Source organism: Periplaneta americana, chromosome 12 (assembly GCF_040183065.1).
Source record: "Periplaneta americana isolate PAMFEO1 chromosome 12, P.americana_PAMFEO1_priV1, whole genome shotgun sequence".
Taxonomy (NCBI): Eukaryota; Metazoa; Arthropoda; class Insecta; order Blattodea; family Blattidae; genus Periplaneta; species Periplaneta americana.
This window is the reverse complement of record NC_091128.1, coordinates 140840371-140858687: the sequence shown is the minus strand read 5'-3', so window position 1 is coordinate 140858687 and position 18317 is coordinate 140840371. Positions and strand designations below refer to the sequence as shown.

At 35.5% G+C, this 18317-nt stretch overlaps 1 non-coding gene across 1 annotated transcript; it reads left to right on the top strand.

The window, feature by feature from the left end:
• Window positions 1–12914: 12914 nt before the first annotated feature.
• On the top strand, window positions 12915–12986 carry TRNAD-GUC (transfer RNA aspartic acid (anticodon GUC)). Its single transcript has one exon. It is a non-coding gene; the product is annotated as a tRNA-Asp (tRNA).
• Window positions 12987–18317: the final 5331 nt, after the last annotated feature.

Genomic DNA, 18317 nt, shown 5'->3' with positions numbered 1-18317 from the left:
ATGATAAAAAATAATAATAATAATAATAATAATAATAATAATAATAATAAAATAGTGCAGTACAAAGCATACAATGAATACAATATTTTTAAGTACACACAGTAAGGAAAATTATGATTATATATAGCTCAACTTATCACATTATAGATATACCATTATAGGATAATATGAAAACAAAAATATAAAATAAGTTAAATATCACTAGAACATAAAAAAATGTGAATACGTGGACACATGCAATACAACACTTGTCATAACAGTAAGTTAGTTTGGCAACTCGTCATAAGATAATTTTCTAACTTGGATTTGAAAGATTTCAATGTTCGGCAGCCCTTGACTTCAGGCGGCAGAGAGTTCCAGTGACGAGAGGTAGCAACAGTGAAAGATGAGGAATACAGAGATGATGTGTGAAGTGGAATTTCTAGCGTGTTATCGCGTTGTGATCGAGTATTAATATTGTGATAGCGAGAGAGAGTATGAAAACGAGCGAATAAATAATAGGGCGATGAAGTATGCATAATTCGATATAAGTGAGAAAGTGAGTGCAGATTTCTCCTCCCATGTAACCTAAGCCATGATAACTTAACTAGCACTTTTACAAACACTGACTTTATTATTCACAACATTTTGACACGTACAGTATGTTTGCTATTTTCAACTAGAACTTACAAAATCACTGAGTTTACTATCAACAATATTTAATATCTTACAGGAAATCTTTCTGCATACACACGTAGAATGGCACGTCAGTTGCGATACGTCAAATTGAATGGTAAAACAAACCTCACTTCACTTAAGTTCGGATCACGTAATATTAGGACAAGACGATCACGACCACGAATATCATAAAACAGTCGAGCGAGAACAGCTGATCAGCGTTGTAATGTCTAGTGTCGTTAGTCAGGCAGCAAATTTCCAATAATTTTTATTTAATTTATTACGAAAACCGTCCATTCTATCCAAATACGACACAGGAAAAAAATATATTATTTATTACATTACCCATTGGTATCGACAAACATCAAGATCCTATGCATAGTAATTATCAACAACGACGACGTTAAAGTTTTCGAAAAAAATTTTTTGTTTTCGAAAACTATAAAGTTCCAATCCATATGGTATTAGACTTTGTTGTTATACTCAATATGAACAATTGGCTCTGACAATCTGCGATGGGTTACTTCACTTCCACACTATATATACGCTGCATTATTATTATTATTATTATTATTATTATTATTATTATTATTATTATCATCATCATCATCATTACTATTGCTACTTTTATCAACAATATCATTATTATAATATCAATTTCAAGAATTGAGAGGCCACCGGTGTAGTTCAGTCGGCTACTAAGGCGCTTTTCTGCCGATCCGGAGTTGAAATCGAGCGCAGGTTCGATTCCCGCCTGGGCTGATTACCTGGTTGGGATTTTTCCCAACCGTAAGGAGAATGTCAGGAAATTTATTGCGAATCCTCGGCCTCATCTCGCCAATATCATCTCGCTATCACCAATCGCATCGAAGTAAATAACCTAGTAATTGATACTTACTTACTGGCTTTTAAGGAACCCGGAGGTTCATTGCCGCCCTCACATAAGCCCGCCATTGGTCCCTATCTTGAGCAAGATTAATCCATTCTCTATCATCATATCCCACCTCCCTCAAATCCATTTTAATATTATCTTCCCATCTACGTCTCGGCCTCCTTAAAGGTCTTTTTTCCTCCGGCCTCCCAACTAACACTCTATATGCATTTCTGGATTCGCCCATACGTGCTACATGCCCTGCCCATCTCAAACGTCTGGCTTTAATGTTCCTCTTATGTCAGGTGAAGAATACAATGCGTGCCCCAAATATTTTCCTAAGCACCTTATTCTCAAACACCCTTAACCTATGTTTCTCTCTCAAAGTGAGAGTCCAAGTTTCACAACCATACAGAACAACCGGTAATATAACTGTTTCATAAATTCTAACTTTCAGATTTTTGGACAGCACACTGGATGGTTTGGAAGTAAATCCCGAAAAGACAAAGTATATGATTATGTCTCGTGACGAGAATATTGTACGAAATGGAAATATAAAAATTGGAAATTTATCTTTTGAAGAGGTGGAGAAGTTCAAATATCTTGGAGCAACAGTAACAAATATAAATGATACTCGGGAGGAAATTAAACACAGAATAAATATGGGAAATGCCTCTTATTATTCGGTTGAGAAGTAGTTGATACAGCGTCGTTAAATAACCAACTAAAATATTCAAGAACCTAGATGTTTATCCTGTTCGGTCCCCGACTTGTGTGGGAATTATGAATGATATTTGAATTTCAAAGGCATTCGGATTATCTAGTTACATGGTTAGAATATTGCAAGGCTAAAGTGTAAGAAATATAAACGAGATATTATTCAGTCAACCATATGGAGGAGATAGACATTTCCACTCTTCTGCGTGCTGCACACCAAACTCTGGACTGATGAATTTGTAGCTGAAAAACCATTGCTTGATTCCAGCGATTCTGTTTTATAGGAGGCGAAAATAAACCAACTAAAATAAATTGTAGGAGACTTCAGTTAACCAACACTAAAGATACAAGAATACATTAAATTTAAGAAATCTTTGGTTAACTGCGGACGACGTGAATAGCTTAGGAGAAAATCCACAAACGATTAGGGAAAACACGGGAATTTTTACTGGAAGCAAGTAAAGAGATAGGTTTGGAAGTAAATCCCGAAAAGACACAGTATATGATTATGTCTTGTGATGAGAATATTGTACGAAATGGAAATATAAAAATTGGAAATTTATCTTTTGAAGAGGTGGAGAAGTTAAAATATCTTGGAGCAACAGTAACAAATATAAATGATACTCGGGAGGAAATTGAACACAGAATAAATATGGGAAATGCCTGTTATTATTCGGTTGAGAAGCTTTTATCATCCAGTCTGCTGTCGAAAAATCTGAAAGCTAGAATTTATAAAACAGTTATATTACCGGTTATTCTTTATGGTTGTGAAACTTGGACTCTCACTTTGAGAGGAACATAGGTTAAGGGTGTTTGAGAATAGGGTGCTTAGGAAAATATTTGGAGTTAAGAGGGGTGAAGCTACAGGAGAATGGAGAAAGTTACACAACACAGAACTGCACGCATTGTATTATTCACCTGACATAATTAGGAACATTAAATCCCAGACGTTTGAGATGGGCAGGGCATGTAGTACGTATGGGCGAATCCAGAAATGCATATAGAGTGTTAGTTGGGAGGCCGGAGGGGAAAAGACCTTTAGAGAGGCCGAGACGTAGGTGGGAAGATAATATTAAAATGGATTTGAGGGAGGTGGGATACGATGATAGAGAATGGATTAATCTTGCTCAGGATAGGGACCAATGGCGGGCTTATGTGAGGGTGGAAATGAACCTCCGGGTTCCTTAAAAGCCAGTAAGTAAGCAATCTTTGGTTAACTGAGATTTAAATTTTATCAAGTAACATCATTTTAAGAAATCTTAGATCGGAAAATTAGACAAAACATAGGCTAATGTATATGAAGATATATTAAACAATTAAATGTAAGGAAATTTCCATTTGTATGCACACGAAAAGCACGAGTGAAATGAATGTTGGTATTGGTCACCATAACGGAGCTACGAGCACAGTCATTTATTTGCTTAGTGACTTTTACTGCTCCTAGTATTAAAATATTCGTTTGCTCTCTCCACCCAACCTGTTCGAAATTTAAACACAGGTTATATTAAAACGCGTATGACTCCGATGTTGTCCTTTGCTATTGCATCTGAGGACCCAACAGGCATGAAGGTACAGCGAAAGTACATTCTAAACACAAAAAATAAAACATCTCAGTACAACTTTAACAAGAAACGTCGTGTAGTGCTCTATAAAACACAGGCGCATGGCTAGCCGTTACATAGAACGTCAGAGACTCAACTAAATCCAAGTGGAAACTTTAAGGTATATGTACATCTTTACATACAAACAATTTTATTTTGTATAATTTTTGCTCTGTAAAATTTTTATACAATTGAGAATGGTACTAGAAAGAGAATGAAGTGAAGAAATCCCTTGAAATTATGTCTAAACTGTTTATAAAAATTATTTTGTTTATAATTTTGACATGCAACTTGAAACATAACTCATGCAGTTTTTAAGATAGAGCCACATTTTTTTCACTGTTTTATAGCTAAAACTATTCTTTAGTGCCTGACATATAGCTATTTTTTATTTTCATTTACATTAATTAAATATTACCATATATGTAACTTATACTAATATTTTATATTGCATAAATCATGTAAAAAATCCATAGATAATTATTAACTACATTAATGTTATTTTACTCATTGTCAGGCACTAGGGGACATTTCAAGCTTCAAAATGACACCAATATCGTCTTGGTATCACCATATTTGACTGAGATATCATGTTTGAAAGAATTAAATATTCTAAAATTACTATTTACACGAAATGAACCACAAACTTTCAGAGCCTAGAAGACTGCATCATCATATGTCGCCCCTTAAGCAGCTTCATGTCGGTCCAGTTTCAGCTTCTTTCTGCCTCTCAAATACCTCCTCCTTATTTTAACTTCAGGTGCTGAATGTTTTCTGGCATTTTGTCCTTATTTTCCATTGATGCAACAAATCCTGCGATGGTGTTTGTCCCAGGGTTTATGCTCATCCTCCTCAGAATTGTAATTTCTACTTTTGGACTCTTATTAAAATGACGTACATCACTGACACACAAATTTACAGTTTTATGACTAACAGTAAAAGATTATAAATTACTTCATTATGTAAAAATGTGTTTTCAATCTAATGATCATGCCTTGATATCTATGCATCTATTTTTGGACTAGAAAGAAGTTTGTTTTACAAGCAATACTGGACGAGGGGATCACTTCAAAAGTAATCCACAATATTTATTTAAAAATTACATTTTTAGCCTACAGCTTTGCTATTTTCATACAATGTAGATACATCCTTCAGGAGCAATACGTACTTTTCCACATAATCCCCGCACCTTTCAACTGCCTTACGCCACCTTGGAATGAGGGCCTGTATACCTGCACGATAAAAGTCTGAACCAACACGTCTGAGCTACTCTCTGGCGCCACTCACGGGAACGACTTGAATTAAAATTGAATACAAGGGGGAAGGATGTATCTATGACCTCTATAAATTGCAAAGGTTTAGAATAAAAAATACATTTTAAAAAATGTTGTGCATTACTTTTGGAGTGATCGTAAACGTGACCTTGGCTGATGACGCAGAATTTTGGAAAATGGGACTTATCTGAAAAACCATAAGGCATAAGTCGAAAATTCTTATATCAAATTAAAGGGGAGAACATTCTCTATTAAAATAGTTATATTTTGAAAATTCTAATTTTTCATCATTTTTTGCGTTTTGTGGGTGTACATATACCTTAATGAACATGTACAAAGTTGCTACAGAATTTCCGTGAAATGCATTATTAGCACAGCAATCATCACCACCACGATAAAAGCTACTTCGACAACAGTTGTTATCACAAGCACAACAATACCACTACAATAACCACTATCACAATCACTATCACAGTAAGCACTGACTTCATGAACACCACTACAATAATATGCATCACAACAGCTAGTACAGTACCTACCATAATCATAACAAATACAAAAAAACCATCTTTATTACGATCACTAAAACAACTACCTTCATCACAAAAGCCATCATCACGACGATCACTACAATAACTACGGAATGTAAAGGATACACATGCAAACATCTTGATATTTTTAAGAAAAATGTACATAAAAGAACGGCCTATTTACATTTTTCCCTTGGTTAACAGTTTTTCCATAAACGTGTCACTATTTTATGTTCTAGTATTTTATCAATGAGCATACCATGAAACACATGTCAGTTTAGACCTGTGGTACTCACTAGAAATTAGAGGCGAGCCAAAAGTGAGAAATAGTAATTTTCCGAGAGTCAGAATGCATTTCACAGTACTAAAAAAATGCGCGAATTTTTAATTATTAAAATATCTGCACCGCTACTATAGCAGCACTACTACAATGCCCGTATTTGCAAATGGCTTAATTTCTGCTACGTGATGCGATGCTTTTGCTGTCAATTTGTTTTTATATGCTGTAAACTGGAATACATTATTTTCTGTTCTGACATTACGGATATTTTTAACATTTTCAGATGTTTTATTCCCGATTGAGAATGTTTTGGATACTTATCAAAAGTTAACTGCACAGTATTGTAGTACAGTATGTGTGTCAGATTCATCAGTAATGCTCACAAATTTGACCACATTACACCCTCGTTCAAATCTTTATCCTGGCTGCAACTTAGTAACCGTAGAACACTTCATTCGCTGTCCCTTCTGTTTCGAGTTCCCCACACTTCTATTCCAAATTATCTTCGTTCCCGGTTTAACTAGTTATCCTCCAATCACAATCTAAACACCAGGTCACAGGAGAGTCAAAGCCTAGCAATTCCTGCCCATAGAAAATCCCACTATTCTTCCTCTTTTACTGTCTCAGTTCCCCGTGAATGGAATTCTCTACCTCAGAAGATTAGGGGCTGCCAGACAATAACCACTTTCAAAAAAAGGCTAAACGATTTCTTACGGGCGCAGTCAAATTGAAGTTATAATTGTGATCGAGTTTAATAATTTAATTTAATTTAGGTATGACTATTATTATTATTATCATCATTATTACATAATTATTTTATTGGTGTTGGGAAGATAAAAAGAATTGTCATTGTATTGTATTAATTATGTATTATAGTGTATTGTAGTATTGTATTGCTTTGTATTGTATTGTATTGTATTAATTATGTTATATTCATAGCATTCTAGTAATTTTCTATCATACTGGCTGAGTGGAAGAGAAGGCCGAATGGCCTTAACTCTACCAGTTAAAATAAACCAGTATTATTATTTTTATTATTATTATTATTATTATTATTATTATTATTATTATTATTTATTAAGATAAAAAGTTTATAACCCGTTATTATATCAATATATAATAAGCATATGAGACATAACACTACCTTAAAAAAAACAAATACGTGTCGTTGTTGAACACTTTCACTGTAAGTAAAGTTGCAGGATAACTAAAGTTTTCTCCAGTTGCACATTATTACAGAAATTAAAAAATAATTCTCAGAAAAATAACCCAGTAATAGTAATATTAGTTCAAAAGTCGCAATAAATGTCTTTGAGAGCCCCCCGCGGGTCACGTACTGAGTACCACTGGTTTAGAATATACACACGTCTTTTAATTATGTAGGCCTACATTCTATATCACGAAACCGTTTCGAATAAATGACCGTTTCGAGAAATTCCCGTACCGTCTGAACGAGACCGCAATCAATTAAGGGTTATTAACCTTGCAGAAAGCTCACTCGCCAATATTTGACGTAATGGATTAATTCACTAATGCTGAATTAGCCGATATTCATTTAATGTGCGGAGTAGCAAGAGGACCTGCAAACGTGGCAAGAGAGCTGTATCTCTTAAGATCTCCAAATAGGGGAATGTTCGTTGCTGTAGGCCTATACCAAGGGCTCCGGGATATAGAATTTTTTTGTCCCTGGAGCACAAAAACATATTTTTAAAGGTATTTATAACTCTGAAGATGGGAAGTTTTTGGCATAATATGGTTTAGTAAATTAGATTATACCCGATTACCTCTAAAAATACTTTCACACTACCCCTTACATTCTGTATAAAATATGTCCGTTCCTACGCAACTAGGAAGAAAATCTATTACAGACAGCAGATATGAAAAATAAGAAATAAAAATGGAAGAGAGGAAGATAAATGAGAGATAAAAAGAAAGAAAGAAAAGAAAGAAAGAAAGAAAGAAAGAAGGAAAAAAGAAATAAATGAAATTGTGAACAAAAAAACGCTGTTCTTCAGTTGGTTCCCAAACAGAATATCAACAACGTGAGTAGGTTCCCCATGTTCAAATATCAACAATGTGAGTAGGTTCCGCATGTTCAGATATAAACAACGTGAGTAGGTTGCCCATGTTCAAATATCAACAACGTGAGTAGGTTCCGCATGTTCAGATATAAACAACGTGAGTAGGTTCCCCATGTTCAAATATCAACAATGTGAGTAGGTTCCGCATGTTCAGATATAAACAACGTGAGTAGGTTCCCCATGTTCAAATATCAACAACGTGAGTAGGTTCCGCATGTTCAGATATAAACAACGTGAGTAGGTTCCCCATGTTCAAATATCAACAACGTGAGTAGGTTCCGCATGTTCAGATATAAACAACGTGAGTAGGTTCCCCATGTTCAAATATCAACAACGTGAGTAGGTTCCGCATGTTCAGATATAAACAACGTGAGTAGGTTCCCCATGTTCAAATATCAACAACGTGAGTAGGTTCCGCATGTTCAGATATAAACAACGTGAGTAGGTTCCCCATGTTCAAATATCAACAACGTGAGTAGGTTCCGCATGTTCAGATATAAACAACGTGAGTAGGTTCCCCATGTTCAAATATCAACAATGTGAGTAGGTTCCGCATGTTCAGATATAAACAACGTGAGTAGGTTCCCCATGTTCAAATATCAACAACGTGTGTAGGTTCCGCATGTTCAGATATAAACAACGTGAGTAGGTTCCCCATGTTCAAATATCAACAATGTGAGTAGGTTCCGCATGTTCAGATGTATGTTCAGATATAAACAACGTGAGTAGGTTCCCCATGTTCAAATATCAACAACGTGAGTAGGTTCCGCATGTTCAGATATAAACAACGTGAGTAGGTTCCCCATGTTCAAATATCAACAATGTGAGTATGTTCCTCATGCTCAAACAACAACGCGAGTAGGTTCCAAGGTTGTATGGGAAGGAAATGTTTATCGATCATGTAGCAGAGTAGTGAAAGGTGTTCAAATATCAACAAGGGGATGAGGTAGTTGTTATTGCCTATATCGCCACCTATAATCGATCATGACCCGTGGTTCCACCTACATTAAAATATAAATACCGATCATAAGTTTCAGTGATTAGCAGAGTAGTGGCAGTGGAAGTACAGGTCAGCATGGATGTCAGTGAAAAGACGAAGAAACTCTTAGTGGTCAAGGATCACAAGTTCGGTTTTTCAGAAAACATTATCTGGTGGTGTGGAAATATATACTTGTGTGAAAAGAGGATGTAAGTATTTCGTGAAACTTCCTGATTCAGATATTATAATGGAATGCAACGTCGAACATAACCACGACACTTCTGATACTGCAACTTGAAATAAAATTATGAAGTTTTTCGACGCAGCGTGTCCGCCAAGCACAAAACATTTTAACTTACCTACTACCGTAGACAGTAGTTGGCATCCCTAAGTCTGTATAAAATGGGAAGAGAAATGTTTTCTGGCTTAGTCTAGTGCGGGAACCAATTGCAGTACACAGATGAAATCAACCTGGAACCAACTCGAGTATAGCTCTGCGACGAAATGGGAACCAATTCACAGATTTGGGAACCAATTCCAGTACACCCCCCCCCCAAAAAAAAGGAGTAAGTACCAATAAATTTAAAAGTGTTTTCTCTAGCGAATTGACTTTAATTTTTCTAAATAGAATTATATATTATTTCACACAAACGACACCACAAATTGACAAGTGCATGAAATTTGTCGCGACTATGTTCGGTTCAAGTTCGTCAAGTATGGCGAAGTTCGATATTCGCTGATATTCGCTCTACAGAAGGAGGCCTGTCATATTTGTTCCGTCTTGTTATAAAAATATTCGCTGTCCTCTATCCCCAACCCTTCATGTTTAAACCGTTTAAGGATTTTAGTACATATCTTGTGATTAATTTTCATAGAGAAGACGAATTTTTAATATCTTGGTCGCCTCTCTCATGTTCGAACATTGTAGGACAGTAGGGTCAACCTACAAATCGAAAAAAAAATTCTAGTTAAATTTCCAGCAGAGAGAGAGAGAGAGAGAGAGTGACTTATCTCCCATAGTCTAGCCGTTTCTTGTGAGTACTGTTCTTAAAGTGCAAAATACTGAAAGTATTATAAGATCATTTTCGTCTACGCATTTCTTTTAGAAAAAAAAAAGAAAGCACCATACATAAGTATTCTCCCCATGGGCAGGTCTTTCATACAAGCCTAGCATTCTCCAATATTTTCTATTTTCTGCCTTCCTCTTAGTCTTCGCACATGATGCACATAATATCTTAATGTCGTCTATCATCTGATATCTTCTTCTGCCCCCAAACTCTTCTTCCGTTCACCATTCTTTCAGTGCATCCTTCAGTAGGCAGTTTCTTCTCAGCCAGTGACCCAACCAATTCCTTTTTCTCTTTCTGATCAGTTTCAGCTCATTTTTTTCTTTATCCACTCTTTCCAACACAACTTCATTTCTTATTCTGTCTGACCACTTCACACGCTCCATTCTTCTCCATATCCACATTTCAAATGCTTCTATTCGTTTCTCTTCACTTCGTCGTAATGTCCATGTTTCTGCCCCACACAATACTACAATCCACACAAAGCACACCACTAGTCTATTCCTTAGTTCTTTTTCCAGAGGTCCGCAGAAGATGCTCCTTTTTTATTAAAATCTTCCTTTGCCATTGCTATTCTCCTTTTGACTTTCTGGCTGCAGCTCATGTTACTGCTTATAGTAAATCCCAAGTATTTGAAGCTGTTCACTTGCTCGACTGCACGTTTACCTTCTTTATTTTTCTTGCGACAACCATGGTCTTCGTCTTGTTTGCATTTATCTTCATTCCATGCTGCTCACAGCTATCATTTGGCTCCAGTAGAATATCCGTTAGTACTCGTATCAACTATAAGACCAATTGTGACATACGCATGTGTAACCTAGGTGTTGAAGGAAACAATAAAACAAAAGCGTTTGATTTTTGAAAGAAAAATTTTGCGTGGGATAATGGGACCAATCAAAGAAAAAGATAGTACATGGAGGATCCAAACCAACATGGAATTAAATAAGACAATTAAAAATAAAAATATAATACATTTTATTAAAGCTCAAAGACTAGGATGGTTTGGGCATGTAAACCGAATGCAAAAAGATAGATTGGTGAATAAGATCTACCAGTAGCAACCTCTAACGACAAGAGCAACAGGAAGACCAAAAAATAGTTCGAGGGTTGACGTACTGGAAGACATAAAATTATTAAAGATTCAGAATTGACCCAAAATTGTCCAAGATAGAGAGAAATGGAAAGAGATCGTTGAGAAGGTCAAAACTTCAATGAAGTTGTAGTATCTTAAGAAGAAAAAGAAGAACATCCGTTAGTATCATCTCCTCTTCTAATAACGCCATATCGGTAAATCTTATGCACTTTATTCTTCTTCCTCCTACTTTTACCCCTCCAATGTTCTGAAAACAGTTCTTCACTAAATCCTCCAACTAAATGATGAACAGGGTAGATGATAAAGGGCAGCCTTGTCGTACTCCTCTCCCTAGTTCACTTCCTTCAGACATTTATTCTCCTATCCTGACTTTGACTCGTTTCATATATAGATTACTGAACAGCCTCCTGTCTTAAGAGTATAAGTACGTGAACGATCACAAATATTCTCAGAAAATGCAGGCTCTAAATTTATAAAATTTTATAAGGAAATGAACTCACAATTGGAGAAAATTTACAAGGTACACATCAAAACTGATTAGAACTTAAATATCTGATAAAGGTATAAAAAAAGGTTATACTAATAATATTTTTAAAATATCACTTTTTACTTTAAATTAAATTTTCCAAAATTTGAAAATTTTCACACATATTATTTCATAACTCCACATCCATTAGAGATAGTATTTTGAAATTTTGTACATTGATTTAACATGCATTTATGCAAAAGGTAGATTACAATAATGCTCATTTTCTAATAGAGAGAATTTAGGTCACAAAACATTATGTAAATTTTAATGTATTTTATATAGAACAGATAGATAATTAATTGTATTAAAATAAACAACTCTACATGTCCGAAAGTAGTCTACTTTTCAGAAATAAGTGTTTATTACAAGGAGCAAAAATATTAAAGATATCAGAGAGACCATAACAATGTTATGTAACAGTAGAACTTTTTTTTTCATACTCTGATACAACTATAATAAAATAAATATATATAAATTTCAATCATAAGACACATCTGTTGGCAAATGTTTATTTGCTATATGAATATGGAATATATTAACGTTTTCGCCTTATTGGGCATCATCAGATATAATAAAATATGTAATCTGAACCTTGATCAAATTGAGCAAATAACAAATGAGCAATGTATTATACATGGTGTTGGATCTTCATGAGCTTTATGTATAAAACTATAAATATATGTATACACAATCAATTTCAATTTTAAAAGTTTGCATCACACTGAAATTAATTATCCTCCAATTTTATTTATAGTTTTATACATAAAGCTCATGAAGATCCAAAACCATGCATAATACGGGACCTTTGGTTTGACGTACCAACGCTCTACCACTGAGCTACTCGGGAACTCTAACCGACACCGATCCAATTTTTCCCTCTATATCCACAGATCTCAAAGTGGGCTGACAACCGTCAAGCAACCAACTTCGAGTGCACACTAACTCCGTGTGACTTAAATTGTGGTTTTCTGTTAACGAACAGTGACATGTATTATGCAAATCAAGATTTCAGGTATAACTCCCTGTAAAGTTGATTTGAATAATTTCGAGGGAAAAATTGTTCCGGAGCCGGGTATCGAACCCGGGACCTTTGGTTTGACGTACCAAACCACAGAAAACCACAATTTAAGTCACACGGAGTTAGTGTGCACTCGAAGTTGGTTGCTTGACGGTTGTCAGCCCACTTTGAGATCTGTGGATATAGAGGGAAAAATTAGATCGGTGTCGGTTAGAGTTCCCGAGTAGCTCAGTGGTAGAGCGTTGGTACGTCAAACCAAAGGTCCCGGGTTCGATACCCGGCTCCGGAACAATTTTTCCCTCGAAATTATTCAAATCAACTTTACAGGGAGTTATACCTGAAATCTTGATTTGCATAATACACGTCACTGTTCGTTAACAGAAAACCACAATTTAAGTCACACGGAGTTAGTGTGCACTCGAAGTTGGTTGCTTGACGGTTGTCAGCCCACTTTGAGATCTGTGGATATAGAGGGAAAAATTGGATCGGTGTCGGTTAGAGTTCCCAAGTAGCTCAGTGGTAGAGCTTTGGTACGTCAAACCAAAGGTCCTGGGTTCGATACCCGGCTCCGGAACAATTTATCCCTCGAAATTATTCAAATCAACTTTACAGGGAGTTATACCTGAAATCTTGATTTGCATGTATAATACATTGCTCATTTGTTATTTGCTCAATTTGATCAAGGTTCAGATTACATATTTTATTATATCTGATGATGCCCAATAAGGCGAAAACGTTAATATATTCCATATTCATATAGCAAATAAACACTTGCAAACAGATGTGTCTTATGATTGAAATTTATATATATTTATTTTATTATATTACTAGACATATCTGAAAATATAAAATGAATTGTAAAAAAAAAATCTGATAAAACTAGTTTGAAAAATGCTATTAGTAACTTTTTATAGCTACTTTTATCAGATATTTACGTTTTAATAAGTCTTGTTGTGGTACGTTGTAATTTTTGTCCAATTGTGAGTTCATTTCCTTATAAAATTTTAGTAACTTAGAGCCTGCATTTTCTGATAATATTTGTGGTCGTTCACGTACATATACCCTTAAACACTTCAATTAAAAACTTAAATTTGTTTGGAAACTAGAAATGATAAGGAATTAAGAAAATACATATATTTTAAAGCCCGTACGCAAAATAGAAATTTGTACATTGTATCTGAAAGAAAGATTTAATACACTAGGACTGGAGGTAAAATTGGCAAATTGGTAACACTGGGAATGATGCAGAGAACGGCCTACTTTGAGGACACTTGTTGCTACTGACGCCACACTCCGTCCCGTCTCTCCCTCTCTTTCACTCCAATTCCATCCAACTTTCCGTTCTCATCACTTTTCGTATGTCACGTACCCAATTAACCGCAGTAAACTTATTACCGGTTGCCGGGGTTTATACTAATGGACATTCACAACCACTTTGATAAATGAAAATGGGAAGTGATAAAGTCAGATTTGCCGAGTGATCGTTTTAATATCATTTTAAAGCATCTATTAATAACATCGGTTTAATACATTGTTCCCATACATTACCGCGGTTGTCCGAATGGGTTTGCAACACGGCAGCTCGTCGCCGGTTGTTTCTGTCTTCAACAGGCAGCGCATCCAAGAGATTAACTGATAGCTCCACGTCATTTTTCATTCGTTTCTAATCCCCGTCGCTCCAATTATCCCTCCCACCTCCAGACAGACGCATGACAGATTCATTCCATATCGTTGTGACAAATGACATCTGTCTTGTCACGGCTCCGCAGTAGCTCACGGCTTTTTACCTAAGAATTCCGAGATCGATACTCTTTTAGCCCTGCAAATTTGTGACAAATAAATCAGATAGAGGGCGGTTCTTTTCGAATAGCCTACATCACTTTTATACAGGGACATCATTTTATTTTTACTAACATTTTTAATGAAGCTTTTGTCATCTAGTCTGCTGACAACAAATCTGAAAATTAGAATTTATAAAACAGTCATATTACAGGTTGTTCTGTATGGCTGTGAAATTTGGACTCTCACTTTGAGAGAGGAACAGAGATTGAGGGTTTTTGAGAATAAGGTTTAGGAAAATATTTGGGGCTAAGGGGGATGAAGTTACAGGAGAATGGAGAGAGTTACACAACGCAGAGCTGCACGCATTGTATTCTTCACCTGACATAATTAGGAACATTAAATCCAGACGTTTGAGATGGGCAGGGCATGTAGCACGTATGGGTGAATCCAGAAATGCATATAGAGTGTTAGTTGGGAGGCCAGAGGGGAGAAGACCTTTGGGGAGACCGAGACGTAGATGGGAAGATAATATTAAAATGGATTTGAGGGAGGTGGGATATGATGGTAGGGACTGGATTGATCTTGCTCAGGATAGGGACCGATGGCGGGCTTGTGTGAGGGCGGCAATGAACCTCCGGGTTCCTTAAAAGCCAGTAAGTAAGTAAGTAAGTAAGTAAGTAAGTAAGTAAGTAAGTAACATTTTTAATATTAACCTGGCTCTACCTTTGGATGAACACCGTTTGCTACCTCCTTCCACGACTGAAGTTCGATGATACTGGCGTAATATACAAACAAATCACTTTACTAGATATAGGAGGGAAGAAAAGTAGTTCATCCATTTACGTAAACTAGGAAATATCGCGATTTTGAGTTTGATCATTTTCATAAATTTTTTGTTTAATCAAAATATATTACAGTATTAACAATGAGTGCTTTTACTCACGAACTGAGCTATCCATTCAGACGTATTCATTATGCAGTGTACATTATACTGTCTACAGCACATTAGCGTACAATATAGAGAATGAAGTTAAATTGAAAAATAATCATAATATGGATATTTAAACACATTTTTGAAAATGGTGGCCGTTCATTTCGATACAGGCTTCAGTTCTAATGTGCATATTATCGCACTATAGAGTATTGTACCTAATCCCAATTATCAGTTTCGTCCTTCGTACTAGTAACTCACGTTGAAATAATTCTGTACCTACTCTATAAAAGAGTACCTTACGTACTGTAAATTCAATCTTCACTTCTGCCCGATCCGAAATGATAAAATTACTCAGACATACTATCTATCCGTGCAAGTGGTTATGTCGTAGGGTCGTAGAAAGGGAGGAAATCACTTGACAGTTAATTACTTAACGAGGCCCTTTTATTTAAGTTATTTTAAACAGTTGTATAATATTACGTAGCCCAGCCACTAGCTGGCGAATAAAAGCTGGTGGGGGAAACTGGGATACGACGAAGGCAAATGGACGACGGTAGCTGTGCGAAAATGATTCGATATTGAAAGCTCTTTCGTCACTGGAAAACGCAAACATATTTTTGGAACGTACTGTTTACTATGACCGTAAGGCTACTATGCCTGTATATGCGGTCTTGGATCTGTGTGGAGGACGGTTGAACTTCATTAGTAGAAGGGGTGGGAGTGAAGTACATTCAAAAACTCAGGTACAATAAAAATTGAAGTAAAAATAAAATGATGTCCTTGTATTTATTTAGCTAGTAAGCAAAGTGAGTACAAATTCAAAAGTATACAACAAAAAAATGTTTCTAGTCAATACGGTGTGATCTTAGCAAATAATATAACATAAACTTTACAAAGACAGTTTACTAAATACACTAATTAACTTAATTCAGTCCGACAACTAACACACAAGAGAAAAAAGAAAGTGTAAAAGAGAAAAAAACACACATTTAATATACAGTAAATTGACAATCAATAAAAACATTGATATAATCGATAGAAATGAAAAGTAAAAAAATGCACCATTTGTTAATATTAGGGCCAACATATTACGATGAATAATTTTATAAATTTCTTTGTCAAAAGGTTCAACTTTAAAATATTTCAAATTCTGAAAACGGTTTGTAATTTTATTATAAAGTCTTGGGCCGAAACTAGCACCATGTTTAAGAGCTGTACTTTTATGACATTTAGGCTCAGTCAATGGGAAAGTAGGCTTTTGTCTTCGAGTACGATATTCATGTCGATTAGATTTATGTTTTATTTGATTTCTGTGGTAGTTAGTTAGTAAACCATATTTATAAATTTCTTCAATAGTTACTACTTTAAAATCTGTGTAAACTGAATTTGTTCAGCAATCCACATTTTTGGTAAGAGAAATTTTTATTAATCTCCTGTGTAATAAAAGTAACGGATTAAGTACAGATGATGCTACTCCACCCCAATTTATTATATCATACTGTATTAATGATTGTACTTACTTACTGGCTTTTAATGAACCCGGAAGTTCATTGCCGCCCTCACATAAGCCCGCCATTGGTCCCTATCCTGAGCAAGATTAATCCAGTCTCTATCATCATATCCCACCTCCCTCAAATCCATTTTAATATTATCCTCCCATCTACGTCTCGGCCGCCGTAAAGGCCTTTTTCCCCTCCAGCCTCCCAACTAACCCTCTATAAGCATTTCTGGATTCGCCCATACGTGCTACATAGTAGTACATACCCTGCCCATCTCAAACGTCTGGATTTAATGTACCTAATTATGTCAGGTGAAGAATACAATGCCTGCAGTTCTGTGTTGTGTAACTTTCTCCATTCTCCTACAACTTCATCCCTCTTAGCCCCAAATATTTTCCTAAGCACCTTATTCTCAAACACCCTTAACCTATGTTCCTCTCTCAAAGTGATAGTCAAAGTTTCACAACCATAAAGAACAACCGGTAATATAACTGTTTTATAAATTCTAACTTTCAGATTTTTTGACAGCAGACTGGACGACAAAAGCTTTTCAACCGAATAATAACAGACATTTCCCATTTATTGTGTTTAATTTCCTCCCGAGTATCATTTATATTTGTTACTATTGCTCCCAGGTATTTGAATTTTTCCACCTCTTCAAAAGATAAATTTCCAGTTTTTATATTTCCTTTTCGTACAATATTCTCGTCACGAGACATAACCATATACTTTGTCTTTTCGGGATTTACTTCCAAACCTATCTCTTTACTTGCTTCAAGTAAAATTCCCGTATTTTCCCTAATCGTTTGTGGATTTCCTCCTAACATATTCACGTCACTCGCAAAGACAAGTAGCTGATGTAACCCGTTCAATTCCAAACTCTCTGATTGTACTAAAGCTAAAAATGTTATTCTCAATACCTCCTTAGTGATAAAATTTCGAAGTAAATTATAATTCGGAATTGTTTGCTTCTTACATTAGCAACAAAACACATGTAACCAAAATTGATAATGACTTTAGTACCACTCGAAATATTAATATCGGTGTCCCACAGGGCACTGTATTTGGCCCTATTTTATTTTTAATATATACTGATTTACTGGCAATTAATTTAGAAAAATTCAATGGTGTGATAGTTTCCTATGCGGACGACATTGTTATGTTATTTTTACAGGTAACATTTGGAATGATACCTACCTTAATGCAAAGAATTTAGTATTTATATATTTAACCTGGTAGAGATAAGGCCGTCAGGCCTTCTCTGCCCCTCTACCAGGAGCAATGGCATTGCTTTGATTAAAATTGGTTTGATTCCAACCTACTCGTCTTAAATCATACTAAAACTACGATTGTACCATTTTCGTTGACATCTGTTGGTATGAAATCTCCTGATTCGCTCTTATAT